The sequence below is a fragment of the Ictidomys tridecemlineatus genome, chromosome 11, assembly GCF_052094955.1.
Source record: "Ictidomys tridecemlineatus isolate mIctTri1 chromosome 11, mIctTri1.hap1, whole genome shotgun sequence".
Classification (NCBI taxonomy): domain Eukaryota; kingdom Metazoa; phylum Chordata; class Mammalia; order Rodentia; family Sciuridae; genus Ictidomys; species Ictidomys tridecemlineatus.
Genome location: NC_135487.1, coordinates 65,061,329 through 65,077,888, shown reverse-complemented (window position 1 = coordinate 65,077,888; position 16,560 = coordinate 65,061,329). Strand labels below are relative to the sequence as shown.

Below are 16,560 nucleotides of genomic sequence, written 5' to 3'. Positions count from 1 at the left end.
CGGTGCACCTCCTTCCATAAGTGTTCACTCCATGTCAGATGGTTTTTCTGCTTAATCCTAAAGGGATTCCCATAGGCTTCTTCTAAAAGTGCTCATAACTTAAAAAAGAAGGAGAAGGAGGAGGAGGAGGAAGAAGAGGAGAAAGAGGAGGAGAAGAGGAAATTATTTTGTAGGTGTCTGTCTGATCTCCATTTTGCAATAACTTACGACACTGCTTTTTAAAGTAATCTGAATAAAAGCATGTTTACAATGTTATCTAACACAACAATGAAGCAGGTTCCTTAGGAATAATGTCTTTTTACGAATTCGATGAAAGAATTCTCTAACAATTGAAAAATTACTGTTTGAGTTTCATTAAGATTGTGTGTCTTCTTCAAATAGTACTTTATTATTCAAAACAATTATTTGAGAAAGCCTCTTATGAGAGACCCAAACATGAGGACTCAAACATAAGGGGGTTTATTTGGAGGCAAACATTGGCATAAGTCAAATCCTACCTAAAAGAAATTCCTGTCCACACACATGCACTAAGGGGGTGTGGTCTCATCTTCCAAAAATACTTTGTGCAAAATGGAGCCAGAACCATTAGAACAGTAGAAGGGAAATTTGGAAATGAGATCTGTTTGTTATGATGTGGACAGCTTGTTTATGCCTTCCATTGCTATGAACTGGTTGCCATGACACTATTTCTATTCTCATATCTGAATTATATAATATTTTTGTTGCTACCATGACCATCAGTAGTATGATTAAATTTAAATCTTTGGTGGTTACAGATCCATCTCATTTGTAAAAGGGTGAATAAGAGAGGAAGCTAAGAAACCCAGTGGGAATTTTTTTTTTAAGGTTATGAAAAAACAAGGAGAGAGAGAAGCTGGAGGTGGGGAAAATGGGGGGTGCTTAAATTGGGGACAACTTGAATACTGCCATCAATTAGATTAATCTATTCATCTTTTCGCTGTCCTCTGTAGGCTGAAACCTCAGATTACTCTGTTACCTCTCTGAACTCTCTGGAATGCTATCACATAATTAGCTGAGGATTAGCAAAACCTGACAGCTTTTAATGGGATCAGAGGCAATATTTCCTTTAAAAGTACACATCAACTGAATGCAAAAATTGAAAGATACAAAATTGGAGAAATACAAAATTTGAAAGATATAAAATTGGAGAGCTGTTGCCTTAAAAAAAGAATATATTAATATCTCACTTAAAGAATATCTCTCAGCCATGATTTGCATGTGATTTGTGTGTGTTCTCCACAGGTTTATATGCTGGAAGCTTGTTCTCAAGTGTTGTGGTGTTGGTAGGTGATGACACTTTTAAGAGGTGGAGTCTATAAAAAGGCGGTTAGGTTACCTGAGGTACCATCACTGGATGGTAATGATGTAATTATTGCAAACCCCCAGTTAGAGTGGGTTGTTATAAAAAGAGTAGGCCTGGCTACCCAAATCCCTCTGGTTTCCTATTTTGTCATATAATCATTCTTAAAAGCACTCCTACACTAGCTCCCACCATCGTGATACCATCAACCATGAGATCCTCACCAAAGCTGAGCAGATGCTCCATGCTCTTGAGTCTTCTGAACAATGAGCAAAATAAACCTCCAATTTTTCTTCATAGCAACAAAAAATGGACTGCTGAGGATGTATGTGGTAAAGTATGTGCTTGTTGTACTTGGTGTTTCAAAGCCCTGGGTTTAATTGCTAGCAACACACACACACACACACACACACACACGGAAATGAACTAATACACTCTCCTAAAATTTAATAAATGTGATTTGATTAAAATGTATGAAATTGCATTTGGTAGTGTTTCTCAAACTATACTCCAAGAAACATTCATGTCCTACTAAATATTAACTGTTACTTCCTTAAAACTGTATGACCTTATCAAGTATATTTCAATATACTACAGACTATATTTGCCATCTGAGTGAATCACAGTATTTATCATAATATAAATACTGAAAAGTCCTTGCAGTGAGAGAAAAAAAATTGTTTAATTTCATCGAACCCAGAATTTTTTTTAAAAAAATTGTCTATGAAACTCCCCTACCTTCAAACACTGATAATGGTGTTTTTTTTTTTTCTGGAAAACAATAATAAAAAATAATAAAACAATATACTCCAATAATATGATTTGTAATTTTTCTGGTGTTTTGCTTTTTTTTTTAAATTAATGGTATCCAGGGTTGAACCCAAGGCCTTGTGCATATTTCACAAGCACTCTACTGCTGAGATACACACATAGTCCCTTTTAAAGTTTTATTTGAAATAGAATCTCACTAAATTGCCCAGGCTGACCTTGAGCCTCCTGTCTCAGCCTCCAAAGTAATGGGGATTATAGGCATGTACCTCTGTACCCAGCTTGCTTTTGTTTTTAAAAGCAGAAATAGCTGAACTGCATGGGACCTGTGATATTAAAGTTTAATATGGAGTTAAGTAACCTGGTCATGAGCTTTAAACCTTATGACACTGTTCTTTTTTACCATGCTTATTTACTTCCCTATGTCTCTATCAGCCTCTATGCACGTTAAGGACAAGATCTAAATTTTGATTTCCATCGTGTCTCTGAGAAATTCCCTAGTGTCTGACACTTTGTAAATATTCCATAAATAAGTAAATATTTGTTTGAATGAGTGAATGGACACTGTAGTAGACATCTTTTAAGTTATAGTTATAACCACATTAGAATGAGTGTTTAAAAAAAATAATGCTTGGCTTCAATGTAAAAATAACAGAAATAAAAGTGAGAGGGACTAAATTGAACTGGTCTTTAATAGCTTTGTCAGAGGCCAATAAATTCCTCACCAATTACTCTATTGTCTGATGCTTCATTGCTCCTGTTAGCCGGTCTATTTGAAGTCAATGTTCATTCTATTCTATAATTTTTCAATTTGTTTTTAAGTCTTTATATCTCCAATTACCTTCCAATAGCTGTTTCTTACCTGCCACTTACATTTTGTTGGATGACTTTTTAAAAGCAAAACTAACAGAGAACTTTATACATCATAAGATGTCCTAAAAAGCTTATTGAAAAAATGAGAGAAGGCAGTGAAGGCCTGGGGTGAAGGCCATGAGGTATAGAAGAGTTAAAGGAGGTAAGATTTTGAATTTATTGTAAAAATCCTTATTGAGTGCCTATCCTGCTCTGGCCTCAGTGTACAAAGTCAAGAAAATGAAAGGTCAGACAAAAAAACAAAACAAAACAAAACAAAACAAAACCACCACAATTTTTATAGTACAGATAGAATTAAGATTTATCAAAATTTTATTCCTACAAGTCAGTTCATACTCTAGAATGGCTTGATAATTCTAGAGTAATGGTTTGATATGTAAATTGTTCATCTTACATATGGTGCTCTGTTTTGATACAGATTCATTTTTTTATCTTGATAATGCTTCAAATTTTCCTAAAATTATACAATAATTTATAGACCACCACAACAGAATTTTGTCATGTAAAATTAATTTTAGTTATCTGAAATCAAAGTAATAACTGTTAAAAAGTCCACTCAAAGAATGGTTTTAACCACGGTTGATAAACTATGTCCTATGGACAAATTTAGCCTGCTACATGTTTTCATTTGTGTGTGTTTTCTTTTCTTCTTCTTCTTCTTCTTCTTCTTTTTTTTTTTTTTGGTGCTAGGTATTAAATCCAGGGTCTTACATGTGCTGAGCATGCACTCTACCACTGAACTACACCCCCAGGATCAATGTCACATGTTTTTGTAAATAAAGTTTTATTGGAACACAGCCACACCTATTTACTTTCATATTGTCAAGTCTGCCTTCATGATCCGACAGAAAGTTTGGCAGTTGCAGCGGGGACTGTATCTTCTGCAAAGCTACAAATATTTGTTATCTAGCCATTTATAGAATTAATGTGCTGACTTCTTGTCTAGACAAGCCCTGGTAATTTGAGCCAAATAAAATGATAATTGGAGATAGAACAAAATGATTGATAACTAAAAAAAAATTTAATATCTTCTTTTGGATATGATTTTGTTCCTGAATTTGAATATGATGTGAATATTATTCTGGGAATTTTTATCTAATAAAAGTAATATTCTCTTCACTGAAGGATATTAAAGATCTGAATCAGTAGCAGTTGAGAGTTCCATGTAACTTTTCCATGCTGTTCCTTTGTTCAGTATCTGTAAGTGCAGACATGAAAAACTCAGATGTCTAACTTTTCTAGCAATATATTTTATGCAGGAAACAGCTTGTCTGGGAAGGTAATATATTTTAGTGGATACTGTAGCCAGATTCCAAGATGGCCCAAATGATTTTTAATTCCTGATATTCACTTTGTGTCATCTCATTCTACACATAACAGGGATGACTTGTGTAACCAATAGCATATTGCAGAAATTATGGGGTGTAATTTCTGAGCATAGGTAATAAAAAAAATATTATGACTTTTATCTTCCTTTGAAAGAATCAACTACTATGTAGTAAGGACACTAGAGCAGCTCTTTGGAAAGGTCCAAATGATGAGGAACTGAACTTTCTGCCAAGAACCAAAGAGCAACTGAGGCATCCTGCCAACACCCATTTTGAAAACAGACCTTCAAGCCCCAGTCAAGTCTTTGGATGACTGAGGCTTTTGCTGACATCTTGATGACAAACATCTAAGAGACCTTGAGCCAGACCACCAAGCTAGTGTGCAGAATATATGAAATTATAAACATCACTGTTTTAAGCCACAATTCTTAGAATGACTTGTACACAGCAATTGATAACTAATATGGTGTATAATATTGTGTGCTCTGGTTTTTTGGGGTGGGGGCAGGGGGCTGGAGATCACATCCAAGGCCTCACATATGCTAAGCACCTGTTTAACTACCAAGTTACTGCCCCACCTTAGGACTCTGATATATTTGAACCCTGGACCTGCAATTTGCTACGTATGTGTAACTTTAAGATTTCTTAATTATGTTATTTAGCTATCTCATTTACAAAAATGGGGATATAATCGTTCTTGTCTTATAAAATTGTGTGGAATTCAATGAGATAATGAATAGAAAAAAAAACCTTTTTGGCATGTAGTAATTGCTTAAAAAAATCTTAACAATTATTTATTTGTAATTGTTATTAGAACTGATTAATTCACCTAAGAATTATTTAAAATTTTTTTTCAGTTATACATTTATTTATTCTTATATGGTACTGAGGATTGAACCCAGTGCCTCACATGTGCTAAGTGAGAGCTCAACCACTGAGCTACAGCCCCAACCTTCTCCTAAAAATTCTTTCAAACATATTTTTGTTGTTGTTGGCAACATATCTGAATATATAGTACAATTTTAAAGAACTTTATTCTACATCCTGAAGTGTATACAATGCAGAAAACTGAAAGTAAAATTGATACTTCAATAAAGCAAGTAATTGAAAGAAGCTATTGTCTGTATACCTAAAAAAAACATGAGATATATTACTACATAATACTGCATATTAACAACACAGGGTGAAGAGCAGGCCACTACCCAAGAACATAGGTAAAAACTACACAGTCTAACTTTAGCCACATTTTTTTTTAAATGAAGTGACAAATGTAATTTTTGATCTAATTTGCTAAAGCCTAAACCATACATATAGGTTTTTGGTAAAAATAAAAGATAAATAGCAAAATAATACGATTCTTTGCAGATTGTTCGAGTTATCTAAACCTTCTTTAATCCAAGGGATTATTGAACAAAACCAACATTCATTCAAAAACACTTAGGAAATCTGTTGTGGATTACCAACATCATCAGTTAAACCTGTTTCAAATTTATTGCTTTCATTCAGTTTAAATAATAAAAAGGTCCATTTGTCCCACCACATGTATATACATGAATTTAGCTTTCATCATTCTCTACAGATTTAATCCAGTGATTTATGTTTTTTAACGCATATTCAAAGAATCTGTTGAAGAAGCTCACCCAGACAGACAGAAGAGTGAGGTGGGATTAACCAAATGCATGCACGCTTTAAAGCCAGTGGATTCCTTTTGAGGTAAGTTGGAAAGAGAGAAAAAAGGTAACATTGGAACTCTCCTTGAGATTCTAATCATTGTAATGACTTCTGCATAAGAGAACATGCTAAGGTGGAGAAAGTTCACCTGCTTCCCCAAACCTATGGCATGGAAGAGAAGCTGTTACTCCAACCCTTCTTTTTTTAACAGTGGAAAACACCAGTTTAGTTTTTTCTTAGAGAAAAATCTGCCTTCTAATTATTCCTCATATTAATGGTTAAGTTCGAGGTTTCAGACTCTGATTTTCGTTGTGAAACCATTGTATTTCACTTAATATTAAAACCAGCAGCAAAAGCTGGGGGGGGGGAGTGAATTAGGCAAGGTGTCTTCTAAAAAAATTTTTATAGCAATGCACTACATTATTTTAAGATCTTCAGATAGCAAATTCTCAGCCAAAAAACAAACAAAAAAAGGAAACCACCGAAAAATAAACTCTGACTTATGCTGTTATTAATGACTTTAAACGTTTAAACACCCTCAGTTCAAGTTTTGCAGCAATATAGTATTGAAAGAAAGACAGGAAAAATCTTTTTCCCAATAGGATGAAACCTATTCTACACTATCAGGTATTTTGTTTCCATGACATTCTAATCTTTATGCATATTAGGAACTTCTTTCATACTAATATTGTTTGGTCTAGTATTTTAACAAATATCCTTTTTTCCATTAACTTCTTTCCAAACAGAGAAGAGAAGTGGAGACTTGCTAAGCACATTTTAGAACTTCATTGAACTCAATATGTAATTCTAAGTATTTTCAACCCTTACTTTATTATAACTTTCATGGTTTAATAGAATACCTAGGGCTATGAAATGTTTTGTGTTCATTAACTTTTAAAAAGGAGGAGATGTCCTGTCTAATTACCAGCATTTAGGACAGAATAAGAAGTGTTCTGCATACTTTCCAGATTTTTATCCACAAAACAGACAATATGTAGGGCCATGAAAATAGGAGGTGGAATCCAATACTATCTATCAGTAGCTTCCACAATAATGGAAATGTTTTAAATTTGTGGTGTCCAATATTATAGCCACCAGCTAGATGTGGCTATTGAACATTTGAAATGTGGTTAATGCAACTAAAATTTTCATTTTACTTATTTTAATTAATTTAAATTTCAATAGATAACAAATGACTAGATTTTCCAAAGAACAATTGATTTCATGATTGATAATCTTAATTTCTAGTTCCTGTGGTTCTTGTCCCCACATTGTTAATAATGTCTAAAAAAAAAAGAATCAAACTTTCGTCTACCACCGAGCTATACCCGCAGTGCTCTGAGTTATTTTTAAATGCTATAGACATAATAATACCTATCCCTTGGTGTATTTTTGCTTGTGTGTGAAAAACTTAGTTACTCAGATAAAATTTAATTTCATTGTTTCAAATTCATGGCTTATTAATATAACTGAATTCTTGTCTCATACTATAATTATCTTGAAATTTCCTCAAATAGAAGTGTCAAGAATTATTTTAAGAATAAAAAATGCTATCAGATCTTTATTTTCTATTTACATAAAAATGCAAAAATGCTTTTAGGATAATATTTGTAGAGTAACCAATTAGGATTTAAAAAATCACCCATTTCTATTTTTGGATCTTAGGTTCTCCTTCAGGAAGACCGGTATTTGGTTGGAACAGAGGGAAACTTTGTCCCAGGAGAACTACACCTGAAGGTACTTATTATCATATAATTTAATTTTATTAGCTTATTTATTTATTTATTTTTTGTTGTGCTGGGAATTGAACCCAGGGCTTTGCACATGCTAGTTAAACATGGTTGCACTGAGCTACAACCACAGGCCTAATATCGTAAAATTATTTTAAGTGTTGCATACATGATGATTCTAATTCCAAATAATTTGTGGAATGGAATTCTAAGTAAAGAGGAAGTTAGAGCATAAAAAATACAAAGTTTCAATAGACTAGTGTTTTCATTATGACCTGATATTTGATTTATTTTGCATTTTATACTTATTACTCCAGTTCTAAAATTCCTAAGTCATCATTTTATTATTTCCTAGTCCCTATTATGATGTATTATTACAAGGTTATAGACAGGCCATTTAGTTTCATGTTTTTATTTATTTGTTTAATTCCAGTTTGATGGCTAATGCCACCATAAACTGCTATTATTTTAAATCTATGTAGGATCAAAACTAATAAAAAACAACCTGATGGCAACCAATATAAATTTATTGAAGTAGATGATTTTCAAAGTGCATAGAACACCCAGTATCTCTTCCTATTAGTCCCCTACATGCAAAATCCTTTGTTGTTATTGTTTGTTTGATTTTATATATGCTTCCAAAACAATAGAGTCTGTGATCTGTCAGCACTCCAAATTCCATATTTTTCTTTCAAGACTGCACTCTCATGTGCCTCTATGCAGAACTGCAATATCTTGCCTACTCCGGCCCCAAATCTATTCTGCACTGCCTGTCAATCACATCACCTTCCAAGGAACTTGACTGCGTACAAATCAAGATTGAGTCAAGTCTACTTCTAATCAATAGATCCTTATAGATTGTTTTAGTGTACCTAAATCACTTCCCAGAAAATATCTTGCCATCTCATTTCTAATGGGAAAACATCAGATGAGATTTCAATCTGGGCCACTAAAGAAGAAAGGCTAATGTACTCTTCTGATCCATCAAGGGCTAAACTCCATGTAGTTCTTACATGATATGGGAAAATGTTTTCTCTCAAGTCAAAGACACACGACGGGAACATTTTCACTGGGTGTAATGTGCAAGGAAGGAGAACAGCTGAAGTAAATGTGTGCTGCCAGATTGTTTCAACACTGCACAAAGCTTGAGCATTCCCTCAAAACCTCTGCAGTGTTGTCAAGAAAATGCCAAAAATAAAAGTGCCTCCGGAAAAAAAAAATGCTTTGAAATTTTTTTTTTCTCTTTAGCAAATCAACAGCTAGAATAGCAGCTAATAGTTCTTTGACTAACCACACAGTCCATTTACTATCCATATTCCAAAGATATTTATTGCTGTAGTAAGATAGTTAAATAATATGCTAAGCAGCTGTTCTTAACAATCTGTCCTGTTCTGTAGCTGAAGGAACTAGTGGCAAAATTTGTATTTATATGTTGGTCTTTGTAGTTAACAAAATCCTCTCAACTACATCATCTTATTTAATCTTAATGGCAGCACTATGAAAGAATTAGGGTGTCCCTGAATTACAGTCAGAAAACTGAAGCTCAGAGTTGCAAGCTGCCTGTGTTCAAACAGGTGGCATCTTTGAAATATATCTTTAAATATTAGAAGATTCCAGAACCTATTTTCTTTCTGCTATATTATATAAAAATTGGACACTTATATCCACCAAATTATTTTTCTCATGTTTGAAGTTTAGTTCTGAAAGAAATGAATTATGGTCTAGGTCACTCCTAGATAGGCTTGCAGTATTTCTGAGTCCACCCTGCAGGATGGGCTGCTGCATTCAGCGTAATGTAAAGCTCTGCCTGAATAAGATGGTGGCTACTGAAGGACAGTCATGTCAGGAATTCTGCTACAGCCAGACATGTAGGCCAGAATGAATTGAGCCTTTAGTCCGCAGCATCCTCTGAGAATCCCTTTTTTTTAGCTGTGCTGGGGATGGAAAACAGGCTCCACCATGCTAAGCAAATGCTCTACCACTGAGTTGCATCCCCAGCCCAGAGAACACATTCTTGATTGTGGAGGGCAGCCTCTAAGGTGGCTCCCAGTGGTCCCCTTCTCCTTGTATTGATGGATAATTCCCTCTGCTTGAGACAGACTGGACCTAGTAACTTTTTTTCTAATTCTGAGATTAAACAACAAAGGACTTTGGCTCTGTCAGGCCACCCCTCTTGCTCTCTAGGTCTTTCACTCTGATGGAAAATAGATGCCATTTGTCCTACAGAGAGTACTATGTGGCAGGGAAATAAGGGGCGGGTGGGGGGGGGCTCCTGTCAATAAATACAAGGACATAAGGCCTTTTGCCCAACAACTCATAAGGAAATTAATGTTGTCAGCAATCTCTGAGGGCACTTGGGAATAGGTTCTTCTCCAGTCTGACCTTGAGATGACTTCAGATACGGTTGTAGCCTTGATGGCAGCCTTGTAAGAGACCTGATCCAAACGACCTACTCTGGCTATGCCCAAAATTCCTGACCCACAGAAACTGAGATCATGTTTGTGTCCTTAAGCCATTCAATTCTGGTATAATTTATTACCTAGCCTTAAGCTGTTAAATTTGGGGGGAAGTTTGCCTCACAGCAATATATAACACCAATTTTAACAATATAATAATACATGCAATGAATTTAATTGAATTCTTTTTTCATACCCTTTGAGGAAACAATGAGTTTCTAACAATTTGCCTTTGATTTTGAAAAGGATTTGATGTTAGGTTACTATGAAAATTGTTTAGTGGCTAACATCATTGCTTCTGGGCTGTCTGGATTTGCTCCAAAACACTGGGGAAGTTGTTGAATCTATCTGATCCTCCGTGTTCTCATCTGTAAAGGAATCTACCTACACTAACCTACCTCATAGGATTTTGCTTGTTTTTTAAAGAGAGAGTGAAAACGAAACAAAATGTTCAGTACCTAGGAGGTATTTAGAAAGTATTCTGTATTATGGCTTAATTACATATTTTTTTTTTGTATATGTAAACGCAGGTCTGTTCAGGGAGAGAAAATTCAGTACTTATATTTATGAACAATCCTGTTTTGAGATGGTAAGCTTCTGATAGGCAGCCATTTATTTATTAGGCGAAATAAAGAGAATGTTAGCATGAGAATTAGGAGACTTGAATTTTATTTTCTCTTTAGTTCTTAGTTTCTTAATTGAAAAAAACTGAGGCATTAGCTATAAAATTATGTTATATTTCAGTCTATTTTGTAAGTCACCAAAGTCTGCATAAAACAATTTCATCTACATCATGCATGTCATATTAGTAAGACCAAAAAAATACTAATTTTATTTCATATTTTCTATTCATTGGACTTCTCTTTTCTTTATCTCTTCTCTTTCTTCCTCTTCTATGCAATCCTTTCTAACAAAGGAGACTGATGATGGGCTCCAAATGATGTTGTTCTATTCCCTTGATAATCAAAGAACTCTCATTAAAACTAGAAATAATGACACCCTGAATGCCAGGAATAGGTCTAGGGACAGCAGTAAAATACATTCTAAAATCTTTTGCAAGATGCAAAAGTCATCTGAGTACATGATAATAGCAGACGTGTAATGTCTTAAAATAGAAGCCAAGTTACAATGATTTATACTATCTGTTTCTCAATTCCTTTGGGTGACATGAGCCCTTTTCCTGTCACATTTCTGAAGAGATAATTGCAGGAAATACTGTAAACAGTTGAACATTCACAGGTCATATTGAGAAATGTTTATAGATATTGACAGCTAAATACAACATATCACAGCACCAGGCACAAAACTTTTCCCACCTCGCTTTTACAAATCAAAATTAAAAGGCCAAGTTTTGCTTTGGCAATAAAGGAATTAGAAATATTTGTTGAGTGGGAAAATGAATGAATAAAGAATGCTATCTAAGATTATGGGTTTGTATGACATATTTGAGATAATATTAATAACCATTTTAATTTTTCTTTAATGAACTTTAAGGTTCTATGTGTTAACCCTTTAGATTTCAAAATTAAATAACAGTTTACTCACAATAGGGAAAAGATTTCTCTAAGCTCTTTACTAGATAGAAATTTTTTCATATTTATTATCTAATAGTCATGCAATGTTGGTATCAAATTTTTTTAAGCTGAAAAACTTACACAATTTATTAAAAAAATAAAAATTGATTTATTAAGGCAGTGTGGTGATACACACCTGTAAGCCCAGCAGCTAAGAAGGCTGAGACAGGGGGATTGCAAATTCAAAGCCAGCTTCAGCAACAGGGAGGCCCTAAGCAACTCAGTGAGATCCTGTCTCTAAATAAAATACAAAATAGGGCTGAGTATGTGGCTCTGTGGCCGAATGCTCCTGGGTTCAATCCCTAGTACCTCCCCCCAACAAATTAATTTATTGAAATCTTAAATAATAGAAATATCTACTGGGAAGTAGCTGCAAATAAGCAAAAGCTCTAAATAAAGGATATTTTCTAGCTGAGGCTATATAATGTAATACTTTAGGCAAAGTGGAAAAAAATAAACTTTATTTACTTTTATTGGGCACAAGAAAAATTTACACGTACATGAAGAGAAAGATCTTCCTAAGAAAAAAGGCTAACTTCTCAATCTTTGCTTGTTAGTACCTTAAACATATATAGTCTGGATATAATTATTTAAGTTTTCCTTTAAAATAAAAACTTGTGTGTAGTTAGTGTCTATACATATACACACTTGTCAGTTTATAGGTAGAACAAAATTGCTGATATTTTTAATTCAATTACCTTACTTAGCTATCCAAAAGTTTCGGAAATCTTTTTTTTCCCCAAAAAATTTAATATGCATTTTAGCTATATACTTCCCTTCTAATGGGACTTTTTTTTTTTTGCACAGTTTGGTTTCACCTCTATTCATATAATTCATATCTTCTATTTATTATTTATAGGATTGTCCTTTACTTTGCAACCAAAAATATATATTGATCTCTGTGAATGTTGATTTATTATTTGGAAAGCCATTTGTGCCCTTGTTCTTGTACCTTAAGGATGATAATTTAACAAATATTTTGGCATCTAAAAAGAAAGATTTAAATCAGAAATGTCTTTATATAAATGATGGAAATTTGTGGGGTAGGGAGGTGCATGTCTGTAATCCCAGTTGCTTTCAAGATTGAAGCAGGAAGATTAAACGTTTGAGGGCAGCCTGGGAAATGTAGTGAGACCCTGTCTCAAAAAAAAAAAAAAAAAAAGAAAAGAAAGAAAGAAAGAAAAAAAACTTGCCTAAAAAAAGTTATTATTGTTCAAATCAAAATAAGTGTTCAATAAATGCCTTGTAAATGAAAGTGATAATGGTGAAGAGAGAAGAAGAGGAGGAAGGGGAGGCAAAAGGACAAAACGTTGGTGGTTCAGGAGTCAGAGTCAAGGTTAAAGTCTTCCCAATGGCCTGCAGGTCCCCAGATGGCTTGCACCACTACTGCATCCCACAAGTGTAATCTGTCTCCTCTGATCCATCCCCCTTCACTCCCCCTGCATGGCCTCTTCCTGCACCAGTTGTCTTCTTGCTACTCCTTGAATGTATCAGGTACACTCCTGCCTTAGGAATCGCACAAAAGCTCTTTGCTTCAACACATATTTTTGGATTGATGATACTAAGAAAACTGTAGAAATATCCTCCTAAACTCTAATTTGAGGTACATGCCTGTAATCCCCACTATTCAGGAGGCTCAGGCAGGAGGATCTGAAATTCGGGATCTGATGAAGCCTGGGTAACTTGGCCAGACTATGGCTCAAAATAAAAATAAAAAGGGCTGGGGGTATTGTTCACTGGTAGGGCATCCATGGGTTTAATCTTTATTACTGAAAAAACAAAATAAAAGCATAAAAAGGGCTAGGGATGTGACTTTGTAATTAAGCACCCCTGGGTTCAATCCCCAGTACAAAAAAAAAAAAGAAGGAAGAAAAGAAATATAGGTTGTAGCCTACTGGGTACATACTATAGAATATTGAGCTCTAGACCACTATTGAACAGGACACAATACAAAGCATTTTATATGTCTTAGCTCAATCCTGACAGCAATCCTGTAAAACGGATGGTATTATTTTTCCATTTTACAGATAAGGAAAATGAAACACAGCAAGGTTGAATAACTCAACACACATGGACGGCAAGCTAGACAACTGGAACTTTAACTCAGGTGTCTGGCTCCAGTCTGTGTTCTTGACCATCCTCAATACTGGTGTCCATTGTAGTAATCTGTCACAATACCTGTACTCTGAAAGGCTTTCCTCATTAGCTTGTTCATTCACCAAGCATTTGCTAACATCTTACTGTCTCCTAGCACTGTTGACCATTGTGTGCACAGGGCCACTGCCAGCCTCTAAGGTGTCTTTGTTTGAATTAGAAAAGGGTGTCTCTTCTTCAAGTCCCTTTACTTTCTTATTATAAAATTTTCATAATACTTGGATCTATTAAGAGCAAGACATGGTTGGGGATGTAGCTCAGTGGCAGGGCACTGGCCTGGCATATGTGAGGCCCTGACTTCAATCCCCAGCACTGAAAAAAGAAAAGCAAGATATTTAATTGCTATTACTGAGAAATTGTCATAATACATACACAAATTTATTTGTAAATCCAAACATAGACTAAATGAAAGGCCAGAATATTAAGGATGCTTATGACATCAATAATGATCCTTAGATGTAGTGCCCTTGTGAAGGGCAGGTCTTGGGGAGCTGCACATTCTGCCTCTGGGTGAGACAAATAAAAGATAATCAAGTATTGTTCCCCAGAGCTGAAAAGTAAAATACCCAGAGCAGGTCAGAAAACCCTTTTTTTCTTCAAGACTTATTGCAGTATTATTGATACACTCAATAGCAACCCATATAAACTCAGAAATGATGAAAATTATTTTAACAATAATAGTTGTAGGGGCATATTTCTGCCATTGTTTAGAGATCACCTCTTATTCTTATCAATTCTATTTAGTTCAAATATGCATATCAAATTCTGAACAAGCGCAGAACTAGGTAGTGGGGAATATTAAAGGATTATGAACCGTAGCCTATTGAGCACAGACCGTATACTGAAATGCACTAGAGCACTGTTGAAATATACATGATACCAATTCTTCATAATATTTATATCCATCACAACTGACAATCAATCACCTACTTAGAAGAGTTTTTTTTACCCTTTCACAGAGATTAGAGTATACCTATTCCATTAATTTTATATTAATTAGCACTTACTCTCAAGAGATTTTAAAGTATCACTGGTTATTAATTCCACCTTTACAAATAAAGAAAAGAAAGTTCAGAGACGGTATTGGTAGGGCTAGGTTCAAACTCAGCAATTTCTGACCCCAAAGCTTCCCAAGTCAGGCTGACTCTCCATACACGGTAGAAACATGACTGACTCCAACACTTTTTGCAGACTGGCAAACAAATTGGGGGTGAAGATCACTCAAGTGAGAGAAAGCACACAACCAGAACTTTGAAGGAGCAAAGATTTGTCCTGTGCCAGACTCCAACTTGCTAATACCTGCCCCGGATGAGGCACAATTCCTTATTGTTTGGCAGCCAATTCAAATGCCTGAACTCTGAACTGCAATTTCAAATGCATGACACACTCCAAGAATTTGTTTCAAGGTTCATTATATTGCTTTTCTTCTCCATCTGTACTTGCTTTTAGGCTTAGATACAGTGCTTTTGAAAGGGTAATTTGAAAATATCAAGGGATCAGAAATAAGAATAACTGAGAGTTAACTGGGTGCCAGGGACTATAATAAGCATTTTATTATATTAATAAACTCATTTAAGAAGTGAGAATCAGGCCAGGCATAGTGGCACACACCTATAATTCCTGTGGCTTGGGAGGCTGAGACAGGAGAATGGCAAGTTCGAGGCCAGCCTCAGCAATTCAGAGAGGTCCTAAGCAATTTAATGAAACTATCTCAAAATTAACAAAAAAAGAAAAAAAGGGCTGGGAATAAATATGGGAAAATGACTCAGTGGTAAAGCATCTCTGGGTTAAATTTAAACCTCTAATTCCCAGTTTAAAAAAAAATGAGGATTTTCTTTTTCTTTTTTCTTTTTGGTCAGAACAAATTTTAAGAAGTTAGGCCAAATATCCGGAACTGAAAGAAGCCTGGGTGAAGGAATGAGTACAAAGCGATCTTTGCAAACTCTCAGGTTGCAACATGGCCTTGAAGGCACTGTCAACAAACCAGTGCGTGAGACATTTCAGCAAAGTAATAAATGAATATATTCTTATAAAAGGTGTTATAATTTTACATAGTTTCTACATTCAAAGGCCCAAAATAGTTTCCTTATTTATGTTATCTATAAATGTCTAATATAAAAAAATAACTTGCTTTGGTTATTATCACAAGAAACTGTTACTTCTTTTTAGGTGGTGAAAATAGTTTTTAAATGTTTGTTCTTATTTCCTTTCAAGACCTGTGTGCAATGGCACACACCTGTAATCCTAACCACTGGAGAGCCTGAGGCATGAGGATCACACATTCAAGGCCGTCATGGACAACTTAGTGAGACCATGTCTCAAAAAAAAAAAAAAAGGTGAAGGGCTGGGGAGATAAGGCTTAGTAGTAAAGCACTTCTGAGTTCAATTCCATTATCAAAAATAAAATAAAGCAAAACCCTTGTGCCATGTTCTGATTTCCTTAGGCCATTAGAAACTAGGTTGGGTCAGGGGGGTACAAAAAAGACACAGTGTTAATTAAAATGTCATTGTTGTAAATAATCCAGACCCCAGACAAGATGTTTCATGACATGTTCAGTACAATGTCAGGCAGCACAGTGTGCCCACAGGAGAATAGAGGAGCACCAAATTCAGTCTGAGGTGATCAGGGAGGACTTCTCAAAGAAGGTGACAATATTCTGAGAATCATAAAGAAAATAATACTAA

The 16,560-nt window shown here is 34.9% G+C and overlaps 1 protein-coding gene and 1 long non-coding RNA gene across 3 annotated transcripts in view; one reads left to right on the top strand and one right to left on the bottom strand.

Moving 5' to 3' along the window:
* LOC120890811 (uncharacterized) overlaps positions 1–16,470 on the top strand; it is a 28,478-nt gene extending 12,008 nt beyond the window's left edge. Inside the window, exons 2-4 of the long non-coding RNA XR_013427867.1 lie at positions 5,911–6,003; positions 7,627–7,698; positions 16,090–16,470. This is a non-coding gene — a long non-coding RNA (uncharacterized LOC120890811). The remainder of the gene's footprint in view (positions 1–5,910; positions 6,004–7,626; positions 7,699–16,089) is intronic.
* Positions 1–16,560, bottom strand: part of Adgrl2 (adhesion G protein-coupled receptor L2) — a 619,253-nt gene that overhangs the window by 376,666 nt on the left and 226,027 nt on the right. The gene's annotated exons all lie outside the window — the stretch shown is intronic.